This window comes from Salmo trutta, chromosome 34, assembly GCF_901001165.1.
Source record: "Salmo trutta chromosome 34, fSalTru1.1, whole genome shotgun sequence".
NCBI lineage: Eukaryota > Metazoa > Chordata > Actinopteri > Salmoniformes > Salmonidae > Salmo > Salmo trutta.
Window position 1 is genome coordinate 3243995 of NC_042990.1, and position 17624 is coordinate 3261618.

The 17624-nt window shown below is 41.5% G+C and overlaps 2 long non-coding RNA genes across 2 annotated transcripts; both read left to right on the forward strand.

The window, feature by feature from the left end:
* Positions 1-14: 14 nt before the first annotated feature.
* Positions 15-5239, forward strand: LOC115173330 (uncharacterized). The gene is made up of 2 exons (XR_003871585.1): positions 15-780; positions 5015-5239. It is a non-coding gene; the product is annotated as an uncharacterized LOC115173330 (long non-coding RNA).
* A 4146-nt stretch (positions 5240-9385) lies between these two features.
* Positions 9386-11183, forward strand: LOC115173329 (uncharacterized). Its single transcript, XR_003871584.1, has 3 exons — positions 9386-9678; positions 9945-10667; positions 10967-11183. It is a non-coding gene; the product is annotated as an uncharacterized LOC115173329 (long non-coding RNA).
* The last annotated feature ends 6441 nt before the right edge of the window (positions 11184-17624 follow it).

A 17624-nucleotide genomic window follows, 5' to 3' on the forward strand; every position in this document is an offset into this window, starting at 1 on the left:
TTTTTTTTATTCAGTGGGTGCGGCTTATATTCAGGTGCGCTTAATAGTCCGGAAATTACGGTAATTACCTAGACCGTTCAAAGGCAGGCAAAGACTGGAAGTAGTTACGTGACGCATCTAAGACTAGCGAATTAGATTGAGATTAACTTCTCTCACTAGCCAGCCAGATAACATAAGCTAACCATCAAAAAAGCTAGGGGTAAACAAACAGTGACTTAAGTATAATGTGACAGCTTTACTGTCAGTGTTGGCAGGTCGGGTAACACATTAGCGTGGCAGAATTAGTATCATGTAAATCATTTGTTGTTGTGACAGCCAAGTATGTTAATAACGACACATGAGGCTGCTGACAACGTTTATTGAAATGACAAATTGTCAGGAGTTTGCTGAAGATGCCACCATAGTTAGGTTAATTACATGGGAGTAATGAGCACCCTACTGCTGTACCCTAATCGGGGTGTGGTCACGTTAAGTCACACTTCCATGTGTGTCTATGAGCCTCCGCCCCAAATTTAATGGAATATGTAGGTATCAAACAGGGATTTATTTTCGTAAATGGCTATATAGTATACAAAATAAATTGAGTGGCATTGTTAGTGTACCTCTGTTTTGCACAAGTCCTCATATTCTAAAATCTAACGATTTCTATCAAACAGGTTGGGATGAACATGGTTGAGTACCTGCGCCAGGCGGAGGTGTCCAGACCCTTCCCATTTGTGTTGGCTCTTGGGGACTGCTCACAGGTGTTTACAGTCATTAGTGGACAGGCATTTGAACAAGGTACAGTGCATTGCTTGGTGCATTGGATGTGTCCTATTATGTGTTTGATATCAACTTTCCCAGCATGGGAATTCCTACAGACCACGGTGTATCAGGGGCCAGGAATAGAATCCCCCACAGTAAAACTTTTTTTCCACTGAAATAGTGGAAACGTGTGCTCTTGTATGTAGCGTGAGAAGTGACAGGAAGAAGCAGGTGACTACTTTGAAGTAAAAAGTTGGGACACATCTACTCATTCGAGGGTTTTATTTATTTTTACAATTTTCTACATTGTAGAATAATAGTGAAGACATCAAAACTAAGATAGCCTTATTTGGCAAAAGACCAAGCCCATATTATGGCAAAAACAGCTCAAATAAGCAAAGAGAAACGACAGGGAATCATTACTTTAAGACATGGTCTGTCAATCTGGAAAATTTCAAGAACTTTGAAAGTTTCTTTTAGTGTAGTTTTGAAACCATTAAGCGCTATGATGAAACTGGCTTTCATGAGGACCGCCACAAGAAAGATAGACCCAGGGTTACATCTGCTGCAGAAGATAAGTTCATTAGAGTTACCAGCCTCAGAGGAGATTGTGAATCAGGCTTTCGTGGTCGAAATACTGCAAAGAAACCACAACTAAAGGACACCAATAAGAAGAGACTTGCTTGGACCAAGAAACACGAGCAATGGACATTAGACTGGTGGAAATCTGTCCTTTCATCTGTCCAAATTTGCGATTTCAACCGCTGTGTCTTTGTGAGAAGCAAAGTAAGTGAATGGAGGATCTCCGCATGTGTGGTTCCCACCGTGAAGCATGGAAGAGGAGGTGTGATGGTGTGGGGGTGCTTTGCTGGTGACAATGTCAGTGATTTATTTAGAATTCAAAGCACACTTAACCAGCATGGCTACCGCAGAATTCTGCAGCGATACGCCATCCCATTTGGTTTTGCGCTTAGTGGGACTATCATTTGTTTTTCAGCAGGACAATGACCCAACACACCTCCAGGCTGTGTAAGGGCTATTTGACCAAGAACGAAAGTGATGGAGGGCTGCATCAGATGACCTGACCTCACCAATCACCAGACCTCAACCCAATTGAGATGCTTTGGGATGAGTTACACCACAGAGTTAAGGAAAAGCAGCCAACAAGTGCTCAACATATGTGGGAACTCCTTCATGACTGTTGGAAAAGCATTCCAGGTGAAGCTGGTTGAGAGAATGTCAAGAGTGTACAAAGCTGTCATCAAGGCAAAGGGTGGCTACTTTGAAGAATCAAAAATATCTGTAACACTTTTTTGGTTACTACATGATTCCATATGTGTGTTCCATAGTTTTGATGTCTTCGCTATTATTTTACAATGTATGTGTGGGATGGGACTGTTCCTTCTCACTCTGACCTGACCTCGGGCCGAATTCCTTGCTCCTCCCTAATCCACGACTGTCCTACCTTATCAGTGACTGAAACCAGACTGTTGCCCTTTGCCTCCGTCCTTAGGAGCCATGAGGTTGAACAATACCATGTTTTGACAGAATGTAAACTTTCTGCACTCCCACTTGTCTCACTCAGTAACTTTCCATACAGCTAGTTGTTATCCACCCTCAATTGACCCCAACATATACATTCCTTATACATGCACAGTAATCAATGAGTTCTAGTATGGTAACATGAATAAGTATATTTCAAGCTAGCATCCAACAGTCCCTCCTTTTTGAATAGTAACTCCATACTGTTCAACATTATATAAACTTTTAAATTACTAATAAATGAAGAGAAAAACATGATTAACATTCTCAGTTGATTGGTATGTTTACACCTCCGAGACGTACAGTTGAAGTCGGAAGTTCACATACACTTAGGTTGGAGACATTAACTTGTTTTTCAACCACTTCACACATTTCTTGTTAACAAACTTTAGTTTTGGCAAGTCAGTTAAGACATCTACTTTGTGCATGACAAGTCATTTTTCCAACAATTGTTTACAGACAGATTATTTCGCTTATCACTGTATCACAATTCCAGTGGGTCAGAAGTTTACATACACTTAGTTGACTGGGCCTTTAAACAGCTTGGAAAATTATGTCATGGCTTTAGAAGCTTCTGATAGGCTAATTTACATAATTTGAGTCAATTGGAGGTGTACCTGTGGATGTATTTCAAGGCCTACCTTCAAACTCAGTGCCTCTTTGCTTGACATCATGGGAAAATCAAAAGAAATCAGCCAAGACCTCAGAAAAAAAATTGTAAACCTCCACAAGTCTGGTTCATCCTTGGGAGCAATTTCCAAACGCCTGAAGGTACCACGTTCATCTGTACAAACAATAGTACGCAAGTATAAACACCATGGGACCATGCAGCCGTCATACCGCTCAGGAAGGAGACACGTTCTGTATCCTAGAGATGAAGGTACTTTGGTGCAAAAAGGGCAAATCAATCCCAGAACAGCAAAGGACCTTGTAAAGATGCTGTAGGAAATGGGTACAAAAGTATCTATACCCACAGTAAAATTAGTCCAATATCGACATAACCTGAAAGGCCGCTCAGCAAGGAAGAAGCCACGGCTCCAAAACCGCCATAAAAAAGCCAGACTACGGTTTGCAACTGCACATGGGGACAAAGATCGTACTTTTTGGAGAAATGTCCTCTGGTCTGATGAAACAAAAATATAACTGTTTGGCCATAATGACCATTGTTATGTTTGGAGGAAAAAGGGGGAGGCTTGTAAGCCGAAGAACACCATCCCAACCGTGAAGCACGGGGGTGGCAGCATCATGTTGTGGGGGTGCTTTGCTGCAGGAGGGACTGGTGCACTTCACAAAAGAGATGGCATCATGAGGTTGGAACATTTTGTGGATATATTGAAGCGGCATCATGAGGTTGGAACATTTTGTGGATATATTGAAGCAACATCTCAAGGCATCAGTCAGGAAGTTAAAGCTTGGTCGCAAATGGGTCTTCCAAATAGACAATGACCCCAAGCATACTTCCAAAGTTGTGGAAAAATGGCTTAAGGAAAATAAATTAAAGATATTAGAGTGGCCATCACAAAGTCCTGACCTCAATCCTATAGAAAATTTGTGGGCAGAACTGAAAAAGCGTGTGTGAGCAAGGAGGCCTACAAACCTGACTCAGTTACACCAGCTCTGTCAGGAGGAATGGGCCAAAATTCATCCAACTCATTGTTGGAAGCTTGTGGAAGGCTACCCAAAACGTTTGACCCAAGTTAAACAATTTAAAGGCAATGCTACCAAATACTAATTGAGTGTATGCAAACTTCTGACCCATTTGGGAATGTAAAGAAAGAAATAAAATCTGAAATACATCACTCTCTGCTATTATTCTGACATTTCACATTCTTAAAATAAAGTGGTGACTAACTGACCTAAGACAGGGAATTTTTAATAGGATTAAATGTCAAATATTGTGAAAAACTGAGTTTAAATGTATTTGGCTAAAGTGTATGTAAACGTCCGACTTCAACTGTATATATTCTTGTTGATTGTGGACAATTATCTGACATGTTGTGATATACATTCTGAAATGCAGACAATACAAATTAATGATTTAATATTCAACATTGTACAGTGCCTTTAGAAAGTATTCAGACCCCTTAACTTTTTCTGCAGTTTATTACATTACAGCCTTATTAGAAAATGAATAAAATAAAATAAAACATCCTCAGCAATCTACACACAATACCCCATACTGACAAAGCGAAAACAGGCTTTTAGACATTTTTGCAAATGTATTAAACATAAAAAGATACCTTATTTACATACGTTTTCAGACCCTTTGCTATGAGACTCGAAATTGAGCTCCGGGCCATCCTGTTTCCATTGATCATACTTGATGTTTCTACAACTTGATTGGACTCCACCTGTGGTGAATTCATGGATATATAAGATTTGGATTTGTCGCAATCAAACACACTGGGTTGTTTTAACATAGCAATATAGTCTAATTTACCCAGCAGCTGGGTCAAGCACTCAACCCAAGGTGCTAGGTTAGAAGCACAACCCAACCCCACCGGATTGAATTAACCCAATGCAGTGTTTGTCCAAATTGACACAGCGCTGGGTTGTCGAAATGACCCAAATTAGGTTATTTTTAACCCAGATTTTTTGGGGGAATAACAATTCATTTTGAATATAATATGAATTGCCATATTTGGCATAACCCAATTTCTACCTTTTTTTAAGATGCCAAAATAATTGGTTTTCAGTATACTCACTGTTTATTTTGAAATTGTTTTAGTGCATGCATTCAACAAGCTTTGAAAGAAGGACTTCCACAGGGCCACCATCTCCAAAGTTCATTCAAAAACGCAATAGTTCTGAACTGTGTTTTGATTTAGTTTGTTTTAATTATTTACATTTGGTTAATTATTTAAACTTCCATTGATTGAAATGTATTGCTCAGTTATCACTTGGCTCATACAAATAATTATTTAGTTGCCACATTAAACATCCTAAGTCAACATCCCCATAGCATTCACATTTCTCTCAAATGTTGTAGCTACAGTGGCAAGAAAAAGTATGAACCCATTGGAAATGCCTGGATTTCTGTAGAAATTGGACATAAAATTTGATCTGATCTTCATCTAAGTCACAATAGACAGTCTGATTTAAACTAATAGCTCAAACAATGTCTTTATTGAACCCACCGTGTAAACATTCAGTGCAGGGTGGAAAAAGTGTGAACCCTTGGATTTAATAACTGGTTGACCCTCCTTTGGCAGCAATAACCTCAACCAAATGTTTTCTGTAGTTGCGGATCAGACCTGCACAACTGTCAGGAGGAATTTTGGACCATTCCTCTTTACAAAACTGTTTCAGTTCAGCAATATACTTGGGATGTCTGGTGTGAACTGCTCTCTTGAGGTCATGCCACAGCATCTCAATCGGGTTGAGGTCAGGATTCTGACTGGGCCACTCCAGAAGGTGTATTTTCTTCTGTTGAAGCCATTCTGCTGTTGATTTACTTCTGTGTTTTGGGTCGTTGTCCTGTTGCATCACCCAACTTGGGAATTCATTTTTCTGTCGACGATAGCAAGCGGTCCAGGCCCTAAAGCAGCCCCAAACCATGATGCTCCCTCCACCATACTTTACAGTTGGGATGAGGTTTTGATGTTGGTGTGCTGTGCCTTTATCTCCACGTTGTGTTCCTATCAAACAACTCAACTGTAGTTTCATCTGTCCACAGAATATTTTGGCAGTAGCACATCCAGGTGCACATTTGCAAACTTCAGACGTGCAGCAATGTTTTTTTTCCGACAGCAGTGACTTCTTCCGTGGTGTCCTCCCATGAACACCATTCTTGTTTAGTGTTTGAGGTATCATAGACTAGTCAACAGAGATGTTAGCATGTTCCAGAGATTTCTGTAAGTCTGTGGCTGACATTTTTTACATTTTTAGTCATTTAGCAGACGCTCTTATCCAGAGCGACTTACAGTAGTGAATACATACATTTCTTTTTTTTTCATTTCATGCATTTTTTTGTTTGTTTTTGTACTGGCCCCCCGTGCGAATCGAACCCACAACCCTGGCGTTGCACGCACCATGCTCTACCAACTGAGCCACAGGATTCTTCTCATTGAGTATTCTGCACTGTGCTCTTGCAGTAATCTTTGCAGGATGGTCACTCCTAGGGAGAGTAGCAACAGTGCTGAACTTTCTCCATTTATAGACAATTTCTCTTACTGTGGACTGATGAACAAGGTTTTTAGAGATACTTTTGTAACCCTTTCCAGCTTTATGCAAGTCAACAATTCTTAATCTTAGGTCTTCTGAGATCTCTTTTTGTTCGAGGCATGGTTCACATCAGGCAATGCTTCTTGTGAATAGCAAACTCAATTTTTGTGAGTGTTGTTTATAGGGCAAAGCAGCTCTAACCAACATCTCTCATCTCATTAATATGACTCCAGGTTGGCTGACTCCTGACTCCAATTCGTTTTTGGAGAAGTCATTAGCCTAGGGGTTCAAATACATACTTTTTCCAATCTACATTGTGAATGTTTTTAAATGATGTATTCAATATAGACGAGAAATACAATAATTTGTGTGTTATTAGTTTAAGCACACTACGTTTGTCTATTGTTGTGACTTAGATGAAGATCAGATCAAATTTGATGACCAATTTATGCAGAAATCCAGGTAATTCCAAAGGGTTCACATACTTTTTCTTGCCACTGTACATAATAATTTGAAATAAAAAAAATATTCCTGATAATATCCAGTCATTGCTCTTTTCTTCATTACCATGCTGAGGATTTCATTTATTTTCTGTTAAGAAATTGATTACAGGTTGTTTGGTATATTTAGTACGTTTAGTTTTTTCTCTGAGAAGTTCATTTAAAGTTTTATATATGATTTGGTGTATGTAGATATTTCAATGTTAACACACAGTAACTAAAAACCTGATCTAATTTTAAATATTCATACTGAGTTTGCAACCAATTTGCAGCAAACAGTAGAATGTTTGCCACACGTTTCCCTGACTTGTTTGCAAGAAGTTCACAAGTTGCTGCAAATTTACCGAAACTGTTTGCCAAAAACAAATTTGCATGTGAAAATATGAGCTTGCCGCAAATTGGTCAAAGGTTTGCCACAGCTGTTTGCCAGAAGCCTATTTTTTGGTAAGGGTATAACTTAACATCTTTATTATAGTATTTCTTCAATCATTTCACACACATAGTAGATATGAGTACATGTATGTATTTTATGTACAATAAATAATCATAAGGTTATCTTTGAGTACAGAGTGCAACATACCTAATAGGGAAAATGATAACTTACTAGATATGATTGGTTGACGGTATGCCATTGAAAAATGCTTATGTCACTGTAATGTGTTCCCAGTGTAAATACAGTGACATTGATTGAACGGTTCATAACGATGCTATAGTAGGATGTTGTTTAGCCTAGAGGTAAAACCAGTTTGAGTTGTTACTTGGAACTATTTTTATTTTATTTTATTTCACCTTTATTTAACCAGGTAAGCTAGTTGAGAACATGTTCTCATTTACAACTGCGACCTGGCCAAGATAAAGCAAAGCAGTGTGACACAAACACAGAGTTACACATGGAATAAACAAGCGTACAGTCAATAACACAATAGAAAAAAAGAAAGTCTATATGGAGTGAGGTGGTAAGGCAATAAATAGGCCATAGTAGCGAAGTAATTACAATTTAGCAAATTAACACTGGAGTGATAGATGAGCAGATGATGATGTGCAAGTAGAAATACTGGTGTGCAAAAGAGCAGAAAAGTAAATAAAAACAATATGGGAATGAGGTAGGTAGATTGGATGGGCTATGTACAGCTGCAGCGATCGGTTAACTGCTCAGATAGCTGATGTTTAAAGTTAGTGAGGGTAATATGTCTCCAGCCTCAGCGATTTTTAATTTTTTTTTTTTTTAATATATTTAAAAATATTTTTCTTCCATTTATTATTTAAAGAAAATATATCTTTTTTTTGCAATTCGTTCAAGTCATTGGCAGCAGAGAACTGGAAGGAAATGTGGCCAAGGGAGGTGTTGGCTTTGGGGATGACCTGTGAGATATACCTGCTGGAGCACGTGCTACGGGTGGGTGTTGTTATCATGACCAGTGAGTTGAGATAAGGCGGAGCTTTACCTAGCATCGACTTATAGTTGGCCTGGAGCCTGTGGGTCTGGCGACGAATATGTAGCGAGGGCCAGCCGACTAGAACATACAGGTCGCAGTGGTGGGTGGTAAAAGGGGCTTTGGTAACAAAACGGATGGCACTGTGATAGACTGCATCCAGTTTGCTGAGTAGAGTATTGGAAGCTATTTTGAAAATGACATCGTCGAAGACGAGGATCGGTAGGATAGTCAGTTTTAGATTTAGATTTAATTTTGGATTGGAGATGTTTAATATGAGTCTGGAAGGAGAGTTTACAGTCTAGCCAGACACCTAGGTATTTGTAGTTGTCCACATATTCTAAGTTAGAACCGTCCAGAGTAGTGATGCTAGTCGGGGGGGCGGGCGGGCGGGTGCGGGCAGCGAACGGTTTAAAAACATGCATTTGCTTTTACTAGCGTTTAAGAGCAGTTGGAGGCCACGGAAGGAGTGTTGTATGGCATTGAAGCTCATCTGGAGGTTTGTTAACAGTGTCCAGAGAAGGGCCAGATGTATACAAAATGGTGTCGTCTGCGTAGAGGTGGATCAGGGAATCACCCGCAGCAAGAGCGACATCGTTGATATATACAGAGAAAAGAGTCGGCCCGAGAATTGAACCGTGGTGCCCCCATAGAGACTGCCAGAGGTCCGGACAACAGGCCCTCCGATTTGACACACAGAACTCTGTCTGAGAAGTAGTTGGCAGTCATTTGAGAAACCAAGGCTGTTGAGTCTCCCGATAAGAATGCGGTGATTGACAGAGTCGAAAGCCCTGGACAGGTCGATGAAGACGGCTGCATAGTACTGTCTTTTATCGATGGCGGTTATGATATCGTTTAGTACCTTGAGCGTGGCTGAGGTGCACCCGTGACCAGCTTGGAAACCGGAATACACAGAACTAAAGCTTAGTGAAACTAGCCTGCATAAACCTTGCTGTCTTTTTCAGAATATTACTTGTTTTAGTACATTTTATGTATTTAAGAACTATAACAACACATAGAAACCTAATGGAGGAGGTATCCTTATTGTGAATGGTTTGTCTAGGCTAAGGTGCTCCAGATGGCCACCAGGGCTGCGCCAAGGGCGACTGTGAGAGGTAGTTGTACGGAGCCAACCCCATTGCACAGATTGGTGCTGCAGCAGGTCTGTGAGACGACGTAGCCGACTCCCAGGATGCTAGAAGTGGATGTGGTGTTGCAGAAATGTGTGGCCAGGCAGCCCTTGTGCTTGATGCTCATGATGTTACCGATGTTGAACACTGGAAGAAGAAAGAATTGTAAGTACAGGTAGTTTTTGTTTGGGTAGTCAGCACTATATTTTACCGCTACAGAAAATACTAGGTATTAAGAGAAACTATTTGATGAAATGGTAATTACACAGTAAAAACCTAGGAATTACCTATTTTTATTGTAGCTTTCTACTTGGATGAAACCACAGGGTCAGTACCTGCTTGTCCGCTCTAGCAGTGAGGTGCTACATGTTGTAGTTGTACCAAACAGACGACAGACTGGTGATCCCCATAGAACATGTGTTACAATGCAGGGACTCTGCTGTGAGATGGATGGAGAGACGGAGCAGAAAGTGAAGACGGTGACTGACCTTCTTGACGGTGACAAAAAACTCGTAATGCTTGCATCGACCTGGGGTTTTAAACTGTCAAGGGTTGGGTTTGACTGCTCTTCTGAGATTTGGAGTGTGAGTTAATATAGGTGTGAATGTTTCGAGGAGAGGAGGGAGCAGGTTTCAGTTTAAAGTTTTACTAGTCATATGTACGGGATACACATGGTATACACCATCCAAAAAAATGCTTACTTGGGTGTTCCTTCTCGACAATGCAACAACGATAAGAAATAAAAACGATAAGAATACAAACATAAGGTAAGTGGCTCACTAGAATAGATAATACAGGAAGGCACAATTTCTAGTGTTTTGGGAAAGGAGTGATTGGGGGGCAAATGTTACAATTGTGCAGTAAGATTCTGTTAGCGGTAAGCAAATCCAGTGTGCCTGGCATGCTGACCTTAATGTGGGCCATGACCAGCCTCTCTTGGCACCTCATGATGACTGGGGTGAGTACGATGGGGCGATAGTCATTTGGACACATCACCTTGTTTTTCTTGGACACTGGGACGATGGTGGTCTCCTTGAAGCAGGGGGGACTATGGCCTGGGACAGTGACAGGTTGAAGAATCCAAGAAGAAGCCCACCAGCTGGTCAGCATACACTGAGGACACGGCCAGGGATGCCATCTGGGCTGGCAGCTGTGTGAGTATTCACTCTTTTTAAGAGTTTTCCCTCATGTCAGCCTCGGAGAACGAAAGCACCTGGTCGTCCGTAGCAGCGAGAGTCTTCCTGGATGGTTCGATATTGTCTGCTTCGAAGCAAGCATAGAATATGTTAAGATCATCTGGGAGGGATACTTTGGTGGGCCACACAGCTGGATTTGCCTTTGTAGTCCGTGATAGTCTGTAGTCCTTGCCACACGCATCGCAAGTCTTGAGTTGTCGACTGTCAATTCAAGTTTGTGTCTGTATTGTCTTTTTGCGTCCCTAATGGATTTGCAGAGTTCGTGTACCTGCTTGCCTTGTACCTGTCATGCATCACCGAGTCATCAGTTTGTTCTGCTGACATTGAATGCTGCAGTATGAGCTCTCAGCATGGTACGGATATCTCTGTTCATCCAGGGTTTTTGGTTGGGGTATGTCCAGATTGTTATTGTGGGTACAACATCAACACATTTCCTAGTGAAGCCTATGACTGACAATGTACAATGAACAAAAATATGAACGCAACATGTAATGTGTTGGTCCCATGTTTCATGAGCTGAAATAAAAGTTCACATATACATTTTCCATACGCACAAAAACCTTATTTCTCTCAAATTTTGTGCACAAATTTGTTTACATCCCTATTAGTGAGCATTTCTCCTTTGCCAAGATAATCCATCCACCTGACAGATGTGGCATATCAAGAAGCTGATTAAACAGCATGAACATTACACAGGTGCACCTTGTGCTGGGACAATAAAAAGCCACTCTAAAATGTGCAGTTTTGTCACAACACAATGCCACAGATGTCTCAAATTTTGAGGGAGCATGCAATTGGCACTGACTGCTGTAATGTCCACCAGAGTTGTTGCCAGATAATTTCATGTTAATGTCTCTACCATAAGACGCCTCCAACATTGTTTTAGAGAATTCGGCAGTACGTCCAACTGGCATCACCAACGCAGACCACAAATAGACCATCGACAGCCCAGGACCTCCACATCTGGCTTCTTCACCTGCGGGTTCGTCTGAGACCAGCCACCCGGACAGCTGATGAAACTGATGAGTATTTCTGTATTTTAATAAAGCTCTTTTGTGGGAAAAAAATTAATTCTCATTGGCTGGGCCTGGCTCCCCAGTGGCTGGGCCTATGCCCTCCCAGGCCCACCCCTGGCTGCGCCCCTGCCCAGTCATGTGAAATCCATAGAAGAAATATCAGCGCACGCAAAGAAGCACGTGATTGAACTTCCCTCAACTTTCTAGAGTTCTCCCCGTTAGTTAACACTATCAATGCTTTCCTTTACTGTGGGACTTGTGATCGAATCAACGCAATATTAGCTACTTTCAATGCAACATACCGAAACAAAACTATGCAAGACTTAGTTTTGCATACTAACTATGCAATAGATTTTGTTGTTCTCAGAACGCATCAGAGTAGGGTTCTATTGCATTGACCGGCACGACTTAGGCCTGTACTCTACACAGACCGGTGCGACAGAACCAATCAGAGCTGCAGTAGGCCTATATGCAAATAGACCATTGTCATATATGGATCTGTGCCATTCACTTTGAACTGGACTGTTTTTACAGCATGAGCGGTAGTGAGTAGATGCACTTGTTTTGAGATCATGTAGCAACGTGTGCACATTTGTCATTTTGTTCATATCCTTTGCTAGTTAGTGAGTTATTAGCCCAGTGTTAGATCATCTGTAGTCAGAAATGGGGTAGTGATTGCTTCATACAAGAGCACAAAACGTGCATTTCTAGACATCTTAGAAAAGCGAGTCAGGTAGAGATTTTTTTTTCTCTTAAAGGGGCAGTGTTGTATTTTGAGACAGGCTTGAATAAGCTAAGTAGTCAATAGGCAGAGGGTAGCATAATCTCAGTAATAATGGTATGGGAATAATGATGCATTTTATTTTGTAAAGTGGTTTCTTGCAGCAAACAACACAACATTTTCAGCCACCTCCTTGTTTGAATGACAAGTGGAGAAACGGGTTAATGTCAAGCCCTGCATGTTTTTTTTTTTTTCCAAAAGTCTCATGGAATGTAGGCCTACATTGAACACCACTCAGTCATTGGCTGCTATTGTAGGCTGAACGATAGAACAGCTATTTCCAGGTTAAGTTATGTTGCATTTTCAACAACAACAAAAAAAGATGGTATGTCACTCTGACGCCTTACATGATAATCAAATAGCCACAGTAGCCTACTTGACCACTGTTAGTTTTAACTTAAAGCGGTACAGCCTCATTGTTCAAAGTAAATGCGTGCCGGAAGTTGCAGACTTTTTACAACGTTCAAATTTGCCCTCAGCAGACCTGAAATTTGCTCAGTGATACATTTTTATTGAGGGAACATTGGTCCTGGGTGGATGAATCTTTGAACATACTCCAATCAGTATTCTGAAAACAGTCCTGCAGCATTGATTCTGTCCAGCGCCTCACTATTCTCTGTGTTGGTGGCTCCCTCTTGAGTTGCTGGTTGTAGGTGGGGAGTAGGAATGGCCGAAGTGGAATGGCTTTGTATGTGTCCCGGATACTTCTACAGTTGAAGTCGGAAGTTTACATACACCTTAGCCAAATACATTTAAACTCAGTTTTTCACAATTCCTGACATTTAATACTAGTAAAAATTCCCTGTCTTAGGTCAGTTAGGATCACCACTTTATTTTAAGAATGTGAAATGTCAAAATTTGATCATATTACTCCAGTGCTAGCATCCCTACACTGGCTTCCTGTTAAGGCAAGGGCTGATTTCAAGGTTTTACTGCTAACCTACAAAGCATTACATGGGCTTGCTCCTACCTATCTTTCCGATTTGGTCCTGCCGTACATACCTACACGTACGCTACGGTCACAAGACGCAGGCCTCCTAATTGTCCCTAGAATTTCTAAGCAAACGGCTGGAGGTAGGGCTTTCTCCTATAGAGCTCCATTTTTATGGAATGGTCTGCCTACCCATGTGAGAGACGCAGACTCAGTCTCAACCTTTAAGTCTTTACTGAAGACTTATCTCTTCAGTAGGTCCTATGATTAAGTATAGTCTGGCCCAGGAGTGTGAAGGTGAACGGAAAGGCTGGAGCAACGAACGCCCTTGCTGTCTCTGCCTTGTCGGTTCCCCTCTTCCCACTGGGATTCTCTGCCTCTAACCCTTTTACAGGGGCTGAGTCACTGACTTACTGGTGTTCTTCCATGCCGTCCATGGGAGGGGTGCGTCACTTGAGTAGGTTGAGCCACTGACGTGGTCTTCCTGTCTGGGTTGGCGCCCCCCCCTTGGGTTGTGCCGTGGCGGAGATCTTTGTGGGCTATACTCGGCCTTGTCTTCGGACGGTAAGTTGGTGGTTGTAGATATCCCTCTAGTGGTGTGGGGGCTGTGCTTTGGCAAAGTGGGTGGGGTTATATCCTGCCTGTTTGGCCCTGTCCGGGGGTATCATCGGATGGGGCCACAGTGTCTTCTGATCCCTCCTGTCTCAGCCTCCAGTATTTATGCTGCAGTAGTTTATGTGTCGGGGGGCTAGGGTCAGTCTGTTACATCTGGAGTATTCTCTTGTCTTATCCGGTGTCCTGTGTGAATGTAAATATGCTCTCTCTAATTCTCTCTTTCTCTCTTTCTTTCTTTCTCTCGGAGGACCTGAGCCCTAGGACCATGCCTCAGGACTACCTGGCATGATGACTCCTTGCTGTCCCCAGTCCACCTGGCCATGCTGCTGCTCCAGTTTCAACTGTTCTGCCTGCGGCTACGGAACCCTGACCTGTTCACCGGACGTGTTTGTTGCACCCTCGACAATTACTATGATTATTATTATTTGACCATGCTGGTCATTTACGAACATTTTAACATCTTGACCATGTTCTGTTATAATATCCACCCGGCACAGCCAGAAGAGGACTGGCCACCCCTCATAGCCTGGTTCCTCTCTAGGTTTCTTCCTAGGTTTTTGGCCTTTCTCAGGAGTTTTTCCTAGGGAGTTTTTCCCAGCCACCGTGCTTCTTTCACATGCATTGCTTGCTGTTTGGGGTTTTAGGCTGGGTTTCTGTACAGCACTTTGAGATTTCAGCTGATGTACGAAGGGCTATATAAATAAATTTGATTTGATTTAGAGTGATTTATTTCAGCTTTTATTTCTTTCATCACATTCCCAGTGGGTCAGAAGTTTACATACTCAATTAGTATTTGGTAGCATTGCCTTTTAAATTGTTTAACTTGGGTCAAACATTTTGGGTAGCCTTCCACAAGCTTTCCACAATAAGTTGGGTGAATTTTGGCCCATTCCTCCTGACAGAGCTGGTGTAACTGAGTCAGGTTTGTAGGCCTCCTTGCTCACACACACACAACTTTTCAGTTCTGCCCACAGATTTTCTATGGGATTGAGGTCAGGGCTTTGTGATGGCCACTCCAATACCTTGACTTTGTTGTCCTTAAAGCCATTTTGCCACAACTTTGGAAGTATGCTTGGGGCCATTGTCCATTTGGAAGACCCATTTGTGACCAAGCTTTAACTTCCTGACTGATGTCTTGAGATGTTGCTTCAATATATCCACATCATTTTCCTGACTCATGATGCCATCTCTTTTGTGAAGTGCACTAGTCCCTCCTGCAGCAAAGCACCCCCACAACATGATGCTGCCACCGCCGTGCTTCACGGTTGGGATGGTGTTCTTCACCTTGCAAGCATCCCCCTTTTTCCTCCAAACATAACGATGGTCATTATGGCCAAACAGTTATATTTTTGTTTCATCAGACCAGAGGACATTTCTCCAAAAAGTACGATCTTTGTCCCCATGTGCAGTTTGCAAACCGTAGTGTGGCTTTTTTATGGCGGTTTTGGAGCAGTGGCTTCTTCCTTGTTGAACAGCCTTTCAGGTTATGTTGATATAGGACTAATTTTTCTGTGGATATACAGTTAAAGTCGGAAGTTTACATACACTTAGGTTGGAGTCGTTAACTCATTTTTCAACCACTTCATCTGTACAAACAATAGTACGCAAGTATAAACACCATGGGACCAGGCAGCCGTCATACCGCTCAGGTAGGAGACGTGTTCTGTCTCCTAGAGATGAACGTACTTTGGTGTGAAAAGTGCAGATCAATCCCAGAACAACAGCAAAGGACCTTGTGAAGATGCTGGAGGAAACAGGTACAAAAGTATCTACAGTTGAAGTCGGAAGTTTACATACACCTTAGCCAACTACATTTAAACTCAGTTTTTCACAATTCCTGACATTTAATCCTTGTAAAAATGCCCTGTTTTAGGTCAGTTAGGATGATGTCATGTCTATGCTAATATGGCAAAAATAGCTAGCTAGCTGACCAACAACTGTAACAATGTATTTGAGAGACAACAAGAGCTCATTGAGCAAATGTATCTATATCTTCAATAAAACATAGGAGACGAAATATAGTTTACATGTTGTCAACAATCTAAGCCAACCCCGTCTGTTTTGCCCCATAGTTGCGAATGCGTCGATTTGTTGCTAAACAACCAACCGGTCTATACAAACACTGGTGCGTCAAATATGGCACGTCAAATAAGGGAATAGTAGCCTAACTGAAATTACTGTAGGCCTATAACCTCCTACATAGTCTAATATGAATGAAGCATTTCTTCCAGTAAAATAATACACCATGTAAATGTGTGCTCCGGAACAGGAGTGGAGAAATGTAATTTATTTATTTCATCAACTTCAGAGAATTAATGCGCGGATAGGTTGTTTCGTTATCAACGTCATAAAAGCTGATAGTATTTTAACTAGAGGTACTTACGGTTCCAAAAAATTGGACCTGTTCTGATATGTACCTGGGGATTTCCCACCCAGACCCGATGTGCATATATTACATTTTTAAATATAGAGACCCGTTCCAAATGGAATCGAGGACAACTAGACACATTCCGTAGAGACTTGGTCGGATCCAGATCCCATCCAAGTGTAGAGAGAGGCGCTAGCTAACGTTAGCTAGCTAGGCTAATTGAGGCTGCAGTGCATGCACTTTCTCATCCTACAGTTACAAAAAACAACTCCAATCAAATAGTAAGTAGCAGCAGTAAGTAGCAAAGGCAGAGATTTGATTTCTTTATGCTTACTTTCATCCATTGTACAGGACGCGAACATGTGACTGACGTTTCGACGTCAAGCTGAGGTCTTCCTCAGAGTGACCTGACCATTGCACTTAGCTCTTATTTATAGCCCAGTGAGACACAATGTAAATATATATATATATATATATATATATATATAATGTTTCAAAGTAAATGGCAAATTATAGCACAAAATAATAAGATGAATAGTATGTCTCGTTAATCAATAGGACATGTCAAAATATACAGATTATATTTTGGTGTCTGTGAATCCGGAGACATTATAGAAACGAGGACAGTGAAAAATAATTGTTTAGCCCCTTTGAATCCACAGTGTTTAAGCAGTACTGCCAGAATGGCTCTCTTTGTTTTAGTTAACGTACAATGTCACCACCTCTTGGTGTAATTTGGCTGTGTTCTATGGCTACAAAGCGCAGGGAGGAAGGCGAGTCATGGTTGGTTGGCTTCAATGCAGTGGCACGCAATAGCATAGTCTGTGTTTTTATTTCGAATAGCAGGCTCATCAATCCACCTCCAGGCCACCTGAGGAAGTTCAGTCAGAACCGCAACAAGAATATTCCGTGATCAACATATCACCAGGGTCTCTCACTGATGCCCAAATGTCAGTCCTGAGTAAAGGACTCTCTTTATCCCCTTCTGATAGGATAGACCCTTTTACATTAAAAGTTGACACTTTCTTATGTATTTGCCAATTACATTTAAATAAGTTATTCTGTACTAATATGCATTGATTTATGGGACACTGGGAGGAGACCTTCATTTATGATGTCCAGAAAAACTCATATTTCCACAGTCGCACTCTGGAAAAGATACTTTCACAACATTGCCCTGCATTTGTTTTTGCTGTGTGCGCAA